The 10,000-nt window shown below is 38.4% G+C and overlaps 1 protein-coding gene across 1 annotated transcript in view; it reads left to right on the forward strand.

The window, feature by feature from the left end:
• Positions 1–8,396: 8,396 nt before the first annotated feature.
• Positions 8,397–10,000, forward strand: part of LOC106874239 (uncharacterized) — a 46,111-nt gene continuing 44,507 nt past the window's right edge. Inside the window, exon 1 of the mRNA XM_052968155.2 lies at positions 8,397–9,190. The gene's annotated coding sequence lies outside the window, so the exon portion shown is untranslated. The remainder of the gene's footprint in view (positions 9,191–10,000) is intronic.

Here is a 10,000-nt window from a genome sequence, read left to right on the forward strand (position 1 = left end):
GTACTGCATTTAGTCGAGCAACTCGTCCCTGGGACTTATTCTTTGTAAGCCTAGTTCTTATTCTATCGGTCTCTTTTGCCGAACCACTAAGTGACGGGGACATAACCACACCAGCATCGGTTGTCAAGCAATGCTAGGGGGATAAACACAGACACACAAACATACACACACATATATGTACGTGTATACGACGGGCTTCTTTCAGTTTCCGTGTACCAAATCCACTCATAAGTCTTTGGTCGGCCCGAAGCTATAGTAGAAGACACTTGCCCAAGATGCCATGCACTCGTACTGAACCCGGAACCATGTGGTTGGTAAGCAAACTGCTTACCACATGATGGTATAGGAATATCGGTACATCCATACAGACAATTTTTCAGTAAATAAATTTTCGTATTCCTGCAATTTACATATGGGAGATTCTGAATATGCAATCACCCCCGTATAATCTAGAATAAGCAGGGAATAAAAATGGCTCTGTAAAGATGAGCCTGAAATAAGTGTATTGTTTGTATTTTTCTCTCTCTTCGAACGTCAGTACTTTCCCATCCTCACTCTCCCTTAAAAAGTCTAAAAATCATAAGTGAAATGTAATAAAGATGAAATTGGATTCCGTTAATATTTTTGCATATTCGGAATCTTTGTTAACGGTAGGAATCCGAAAAAAATTTTTCACAAAATTCGTTTCTCAAAGGGTTGCGATTCTGCATTAGCCCCTATACCTATTGGTTGAGCTGAATCAAATTGAAATGATTTAATTAAGAAAACACATTTAGTTACATTATATGGTCATGCTTTAAGATCGTTACGCCCTGGAATACAAGTCAGGTGTTTTATCATGCTATTTGTCAATTCCGTGAAAATTATTGATACTCAAGCAGACTGTTCTGAGACTTACTGAACTCCGTATATTAAAAGACTATGTCTCACGCACACACATTGAAAATACACGCATATACATGAATACACACAATGAAAGACAGTGAAAATTCAACATTATAAAAAGCCCCCCAAAACTGTTGTGGCAGAAGTCAACATCTCTGAGATTGAAACAAGACATTTACGGCCATAAATAGACTAAACCCAGCAGCACAGAAAGGAAAACCTATGTAGGTTAGGCGTAACGAAGAAGTCAAACCATTTCTTCTGCCAAACAATACTGATGTAAGATGGTCGAACCTTACATTATAACAAACACTAACCAAAACCTGTAATATATGGCTTTTAATATATAAAAAAAATGTTTAAGGTTCTAAAATGTTATTTACCTCATTTATAAATTAATTCAATTCTTCGATCTTTCTGGGCAAATATATCTATCACATTTTCATAGAAATCTTCTCTTTTCATCAATTATTGTAATAAATCTTTTTCTATTGACATTAGTGCTAACCCAGACAGTCTTCTTTCTCCTGTCGCATTTCTTTGGTATGTTTTGATTCTACTTAATGCAGAAAAGGATCGCTCTACAGAAGCAGTGGTAGACGGAATTGTCAAAATCAACTTGCACAGATTGAAGAGTTCTGGCATAGCTTCAACAAGGTCACTGCTGTAAATGTAACTCATTAAATGACTTAACTTCGCTTTTTAAAATCTTTCATTGAAAACGTCACATTCAGCTCACTTTGGAATCGAATTGCATCAAAAATCTGCCATAACTGATTTTTAAAGAATCTGTAGAGTCCACAGGAAATTGTTTGCAACATTCATCAACTTTGTTGAGATTCAAAAGTTCCATGAATTTAAACTCTTCTAAGGATGAATATAGTGCTTTTATTTGGTCAACTACTGTACTGATAATTTTGTTACAATGCATTCTAATAATGTCATTGAGGCTCAATAGGTATATTTTTGGATCTCTGAATTCCGATTCCTGCATCGACTCCATATGTTTCTCATAACATATCATAAAAGATTGAAAAATTATCAAGTTTGTTTTGGAGTACAGCTCTAGTTTTATCTATTTGCTCTTTACAATACACTATGTCATGACTTTTACTCTGGATATTAAATAAGACGTCAGTAAAAGAAAAAATGTCACTGAATGTCTAACAAAAATAAGAAATCACTGGTTTGACAGACCAGTGAAGATAGAAGCTGTATCTAGATGACTTTCCATTTTTTTGTCATATTTACTGATTAAATATACGAGTTCTTTGGTCACCCACCGTTTATAATTAAATGTTTTCCATCGAAGTCACTTTTCGAAAAACAATTTCTCAAAATATCGTTTATAACACACAGTTCACTCATTTGGAAAAAAAAGTAACACACGTGTAAGCATCTGCATAAATTGTAAGTAAATTTTTAAAAAAACGGAAAAATAACGTTAGTCAAATTAAATATTTTTGTTTTCAGAACACTCCAAAAATATTATAGTGCAAGCAGACGTCTTGGATAAAAAATTCAAACTTACCGCCAGGCTGTTCCAAGAATTGTGGCTAATAATAGCAGTTCTTGAGAACTGCTCTAGTCCCGGTCAAAAAGTAGAACCAGCTAACACAGAGATAGAGAGGTGGGGGGGTCATGCTATTATCAGAAAGCATTACTTCCTATGGTAAATTTGTGGAATCACTGACAGAGAGAGGAAGGGGTACAAAATATATATGCTATGGGTCTTAGCATATCTTTTGACAGGTCACTAAGAGAGAGAGAGAGAGGAAGGAAGGAAGGTCAAACTAACATAGATAGGGAGTGAGGGAGTGTCTATATGCGAGATTCTCAATGCATGCCTTCTCAAAGCAAAAGTACTAGTCACTGAGAGAGGGGAAGGGGAGACAATATTTCGAAAACAACTGGACGGATATTTCTTTGCAAGAAAGTAACTATTATCTAATTTTCCGATGATATGGTTAAAAATAATTGGACATGCAGCGCTACAGAGCATGCAGCGCATAACTTGCATGTCTGAGAGTGCACGCCCCTGGTATATACATACTTATATACATACACATATATATCCGTACACACACATAATATAAATACATACATACACAGGTGGACTAGCCAGGTTGCCAGCTTGCTCGATGGCAATTGGGCCCCTCTGCCATTAGAATCTCAGTTGTCTATCCCTTCAAATTTGAGAATTTTTTATTCACTCTTGGAAGAATGCATTAATTATTTCAGCCTGGCTGTGTTTGTAGACAGTTGAAAAGAATACTTTTAACAAAAAAAAAACTTAAATGGTAGCCGTGTAGCTGCGGGTGGACCCCTTAGTCTCCTGACAACCAATATTTTTACAGCCAGTACGCCACTGCATATATATACGCATACATAGGTTCAGGGCGCAGGCATGGCTGTCTGGCAAGCAGTTTGCCTCCCAATCACATGATTCCAGTTTCAGTCCCATTGTGTGGAACCTTGGGCAAGTGGCTTCTACTGTAGTCTCGGGCCGACCAAAGCCTTGATAGTGGATTTGGTAGGCGGAAACTGAAAGAATCCCGCCTTATATATATATATATATATATATATATATATATATATATATATATATAAGGGTGATAAATTGGATATTAATTTAATTAACACCAATTTAAAACCAGTAGCCTAACATAACGAAAATTCTGAAAATTCAGAAAAATTATATTACACACATGTGAGAAGGGATGACCACTAAGTGGACATCCTTTACGCTAGAAATCGAAGCGCATATATTTGGTCCCCTATATATACCTGTATATATGTACGTACATATATGTACCTACGCCGCTATATGCTTATAAAAAAAGAACGTAACAGGCGACAAAACATACGGACAGTTGTACGACACAAAAAGGACAGGAAAAGACAAGGCCGAAAAGAAACGGAGAAATCGTCACAATTACAAACACAAACAACTGGACATAAACAACTGGTGTCTTTCGACTAAGGACGAATTAAATTAAGCTGGCGTATGCGGAAGTGAAGCCTTACGGCAGGAACATAGAAGGTGGAAGTCATGGGAAGGAATATAAGAGATGCTACTCAGATAGTAGTCGAATCAAGAAAGAAAGGTCCGAACACCAGTCACGTGGAAGGAGAGAAGAGAGGTACGGGTTAGCGGGACTGAAAAATTAGGGAGGGACGAGATAGAAAGAAAAAAGAAAGGGACAGAGTGAGGTAAAGAAGGAGGGAAAGTGATGAGATTGAAGGGAAGGCCAAGAAATGTGAGAGAAGGTGAGAGCGAGAAAAAGGAAAGTAGAAGGAACAAAGAACGTGTGAAAGGGGCTAAAGAAAAGATTAAGAGTCGTACAGAATTTAGGTAAGTGTATTACATACGGGAAACCAAATGTGTACGTACGAAGCTATATGTATGTATAAAAAAATGGAACAAGAATTAACTGGCGACAAGACATACGGATAGTTAGACTATACAAAAAAAAGGACAGGAAAAAAACAAGGACGGGTAATTCGGAGCTTTCAATCTTCAGTCGAGTACCAGATCGTTCTAGCAGTTTCGGACGGTTATTCACGAGTCTGCTCTAGCCTGGCCGGCCCCAAGAAAATCTAAGCTACGAGCACTAGATTCTTTGGAAGAAGACAAGCGAATATATACGAAAACAAGGACGAAATACGAAGAAATGGTACACAATTACAAATACAAACAACAGGACATAAACAACAGGTGTCTTTCGACTAAAGACGAATTAAATTAAGCTGACGTGTCCCTCCCTAATTCTTCAATCCCTCTACCCCTACCTCTCTCCTCTCCTTCCACGTGACAAGTGTTCGGCCAAGCCTGACCTTTCTTTCTTGATTCGACTACCATCCGTGTAGCATCTCATATTCCTTTTCAGACTTTCATCTTCTATGTTCCTGTCACAAGGCTTCACTTCCACACACGCCAGCTTAATTTACATATACACACATACACATGCAGACACTCCCACACACAAGCAAACACACACTCAGATACACATATTTATATATATAGTCAATTAATAAAACATATATCAGAAAAGAAGCACGCTCTAAAGAATAGACGAGTAATTATTACAACAAAAATTTTAATTTTGGACATAGAATTACCAAAGGTTTCGTACCCACAAAGAATTACCAAAGGTTTAGTACCCACAAAGCCAAAGCACTGCGGACAACACGCCAGACTCTATACAAAGACAAATAATTAAACTTTCTGTGTCACGGACGTTTGGGAACTGTCAGAAAACGAGATTTAAGTCCTAACATACAAAAATGTTAATGAAGACGGGCTGTCTCCCCTGAACTAGAGAATAAAACAACTCTTATAGATCTGAGGAAGTCTAACCAGCAAACAGGGGGATCCAGTTTTCCAGTTGATGGCGCTTGAGGAAGACACATTTAGAAAACACTTCTTTACAACTATTTAACGCGTCAGGTTTAGTATAGTCCTTAAGAATTTTAGCTTTCTCCGCAATGCAGATTTAGCAACGGCCACTTCCATTAAAATATGGGCCTGAATGATCTACTATTCTCCACCTGATATCACACGGGGTCACTTGATCTTTCTGGTGCCACACATAACTGGCCAGGAACGTGACAAATTGTCATTCTGGGACTCTGAAGAATGACTGGTGGTTACGGTAGCAACGTTTCAAATATTTACAAACTTGGGATGCGGCCATATTCGCACTCCTGATAGGCTGCAGGCCTGGGAAAGCTGTTGGCAACACTCCTGCTGACACAGTTGATATGGGGCAAAGTTCTGGTGGTGTTTCACCGAGGTTATCAATACTGGTCATATAGTTGGCGATATAGCTGCCGGCGTTAGTGTGGATGCAGCCGGTGGTAAAATATGGTGCGGAGCCAGTCATCCCATCGGTGTCGAAGATAATTGTTTGGTCACCATCTGTGGTTGTGGAACTGGGAACGCCGGATACCTCCCCTGTGTTGCTGGTCCAAGATTGCTCGTCATCTCTAGGTGTGGTGACTGTACTGGTGGTAGCATATGATGCAGGGATCGTCACTTTATCTGTGTCTATGAAAATAGTTTGTCATAAACACAGATAAATAAATATATATATCTTTATATGTATTCTAGTAGAGATACCTGACGTTGCTCGGGATTAAAACGGCATAGTTTGAATATACACACATACACACACGCACACACGCACATGAAGGCACATATTCCCCCTACACACACAACACACACTCACACAATTACACATACACGCACACAATTACACATACATGGGCATATACACAAACGCATACACACACGCACGCACACGCACGCACACGCACGCACACGCACGCACACGCACGCACACGCACGCACGCACGCACACGCACGCATGCACACACACAGAGGAACGCACATACATTCTGCACACATTACCCCACTCACAACCTCACGCACACACATATACACGCACATGCACACACATACACACACATACACACACACACGCGCACACACAGACCCATGCACACACTACACTTAAAACACACACACAGGAAATGCATACACGCACACGCGTACATACACACGCACACACACACACTTCAATCCGCCAGTCAATCACCTTTCTACTGACCGTTCCTCTGCACATATGTGAAGAGACACACAACTACACAAAAAGACCAGCACTCCTGCTACTATGCAACTGAATTCCTCCTACAACATTAAGCGACACAAAGTTCACTCACACATACACATATAAACAGCCAAAACCACACACATACACACGCAGAAACAACACATACACACGCAGAGACAATACATGCACACGCAGAGACACGTGCTATTACACGCACTTGCGCGCATGCACATACCCACACATACGCACACATACATCCTTCTCTTACACTCTCCTGTCTTAGAAAGAACTTTTTCATCACCCATTCCCTTCCGGTCACTTCAAAATGTAACCACATGTGAATCATTGGCAATTTTCTTCCTCCGTCTTCCTCTCTATTGGACTTTCCAATGTTTCCGAAGAAGAGCGTTGCTCGAAACGTTAGACCATCATTCTTTCTTTCCCTGAGCGTTTGCTAATACTTTACATGAATCACATACTCGCGACTTTGAGTTTTTTGTGTTTGTTCTTCTTTTGGGGATTTATTATATATATATATATATATATATATATATATATATATATATCACACTACTTACATTTGACGGATATTTGTCCTCATCTTGTTTATTGTTAGCACAACGTTTCGGCTGATATACCCTCCAGCCTTCATCAGGTGTTTGGGGGAAATTTCGAACCTGGATTCTCATTCGTAAGGTATATTTCGATGTTGTTACTATTATTATTATTATTATTATTATTATTATTATTATTATTATTATTATTATTATTATTATTATTATTCAGGTCGCTGCCAGGAATGGAACTAGCAATCTTGGGTTTAGTAGCCCGCGCTCGTAACCATTACGACATATCCGTCAAATGTAAAAAGTATGCATAATTCCTCATCTCTTAAATATAGAACTGAATATATATTACAGTTATGTTGAAACAGGTGACACGGGAAAGTGCAGCATTGGCAACAAAACATTTCTGAAGTAAATTTTAACGCTTTGCATAAACGACAATTTGACAGAATTGTCATTTTTATAAGAATGGGAAAGTTTGTATCTGAAATAGCTTCAGGTTTTGTGAAGAACGAATTTGTCCGCGGTCTGTTTCTGTGAGCTATTCTATTAGGCCTCTGTGTAATTTGGCGTGCTAAACGTTGTTTTAATGATTCAGCATTAAGTGCTGGAACATCTCTTTGCTGAGATGGGGAAAGTTTCATCTCCCTTCTCTCCTGGGATTCCATCTGATGTGCTGCAGCATGCCTTTGCTAATCTTGAGAAAGTCTCGTCTCCCTTCTCTCTTGAGACTGTATTTGACGTGCTGCAGCATGGGTTTGGTTATCTTTGGAAAGTGTCATGTCCCTTTTGTATTGAGACTCCATCTGACGTGATATTGAGAAAGTCTTGTGTCCCTTATCTCTTGAGACTTTCGCCTTCGGTTTTCTGCATTCCTCCTTGCTGTATAGGTGTTTCTGGATAGATTGTGTTTTATATTTTGTGGCAAATTTTTATCAATATTTGAAACAAAAAATTATGAACATAAAAATATATACATTAATGTCTATTTTTGTAAGCAGTTGTGTGTGTGTAGTATGTATATATTTTTGTATGCAGTGTAAATTAAACAAATATAAGCAAATTGTAAAAACCTTGCAATTGCTGCGATAATTACGAACTGTTAATTGGACGGTAGATGTGTATTTATATATACATTGGTCCTTCCACCTAATTGTTTTTGTCAAGAGTTTCACCTCAGCTGTTTTAGTCACATATTTATATATATGTGTGTGTTTAATATATGTTGGTGTATATATGTTGGCACTCCGTCGCTTACGACGTCGAGGGTTCCAGTTGTTCCGATTAACGCAACAGCCTGCTCGTGAAATTAACGTGCAAGTGGCTGAGCACTCCACAGCTCCACAGACACGTGTACCTCTAACGTAGTTCTCGGGGATATTCAGCGTGACACAGTGTGACAAGGTTGACCCTTTGAATTACAGGCACAACAGAAACAGGAAGCAAGAGTGAGAAACAGGAAGAAAGAGTGAGAGAAAGTTGTAGTGAAAGAGTACAGTAGGGTTCGCCACCATCCCCTGCCGGAGCCTCGTGGAGCCTTAGGTGCTTTCGCTCAATAAACACTCACAACGCTCGGCCTGGGAATCGAAACCGTGATCCCATGACCGCGAGTCCGCCGCCCCAACCACTGGGCCACCGCGCTTCCACGTGTACGTTTAATAACACAGACACTCACACACTCATTTAAAATGTCTTATGCTATAATTGACTATAGAAAGATATGTGTATGAAATGCTATATTGTTATAATCGAAATGAAAAAATGACTTTTTGACAGTCATGGGGTGTAATACTATATAGTAAGAGAGACACACACATTTATACATTCACGCATGTCAGTCGTCACATACGTATATGTATGTGTAGATTTGTGTAGTTTGAGTAACATACCTAACGCAGAAACACACACGCACTTAGGTACATGCACATTCATACGCCCACACACACACACGCTCATACAAAGTGTAGCGCTGTCGTTGAACGTAGAAACATCGTAGTATGAAATGTCCTGTGCTATATTTGACTACAGAAAGATTATCTCTATAAAATGATATAATGTTTTAACGGAAATTAAAAAATTACATGTTGACACACGTGGATTAAGGGACAACAGAAAACAATCCAAGTTAAGTACTTTCATTCATAATACAATTATTTAAGCGCTTCTATTGTTTTAAACGTATTTGACAATAGTGTAAACTGTATTTCACGATGGCATCTATGTGTTTGTTTTGATTTGTGTTTGTTTTTGGTTATTGTTATTGATTTCATCTGTACATTCAGTAATTATTTACTTACTTCAATTTACGTTCACATTAACAAAATGAAACTATTTATTTATTACTTTTGTTGGTTATATATTAGTTTAAATATGACGTTAAATTATTTAACTAGCAGTTATCATATTGAAAGTATTTGCTAGTAAACCGTATTTAATGAGCAGATTTATTTCATGGTATATTCAAATCCAGTTAATGATATTATTTACATTTACCCACAATGCAAAGACTAATTTCGATTTCCTGTACTGAAGGTCTAGGGCAACATTTCTCAACCGGGGTTCCGCAAAAGGTTCCGAGGGGTTCTGCGAGACAGAGTGAGATAAGCCAATGCTAATTTCATGATCGTTTTATTAGTATACATGCACATTATATGTGCATATACATACATTATGTGTGTGTGTGTGTGTGTGTGTGTGTGTGTGTGTGTGTGTGTGTGTGTGTGTGTGCGTGCGTATGTATGTATATATGATATTTACCACGTGAACTACGATGACAAAGATATGGTATATGATATTTTTTGTGCAGGGGTTACTTGAGGTGTGTAATTTATTTCAAGGGTTACGCAAGAGTAAAATGTTTGAGAAAAAAATTGCTCTAAGGCGTTAATTCTCTTGTATGCTTTGTATGTAATTTCTCCCTACATTATATATATA

This window comes from Octopus bimaculoides, chromosome 1 (genome assembly GCF_046866305.1).
Source record: "Octopus bimaculoides isolate indiv1 chromosome 1, ASM4686630v1, whole genome shotgun sequence".
In the NCBI taxonomy this organism is placed as follows: domain Eukaryota; kingdom Metazoa; phylum Mollusca; class Cephalopoda; order Octopoda; family Octopodidae; genus Octopus; species Octopus bimaculoides.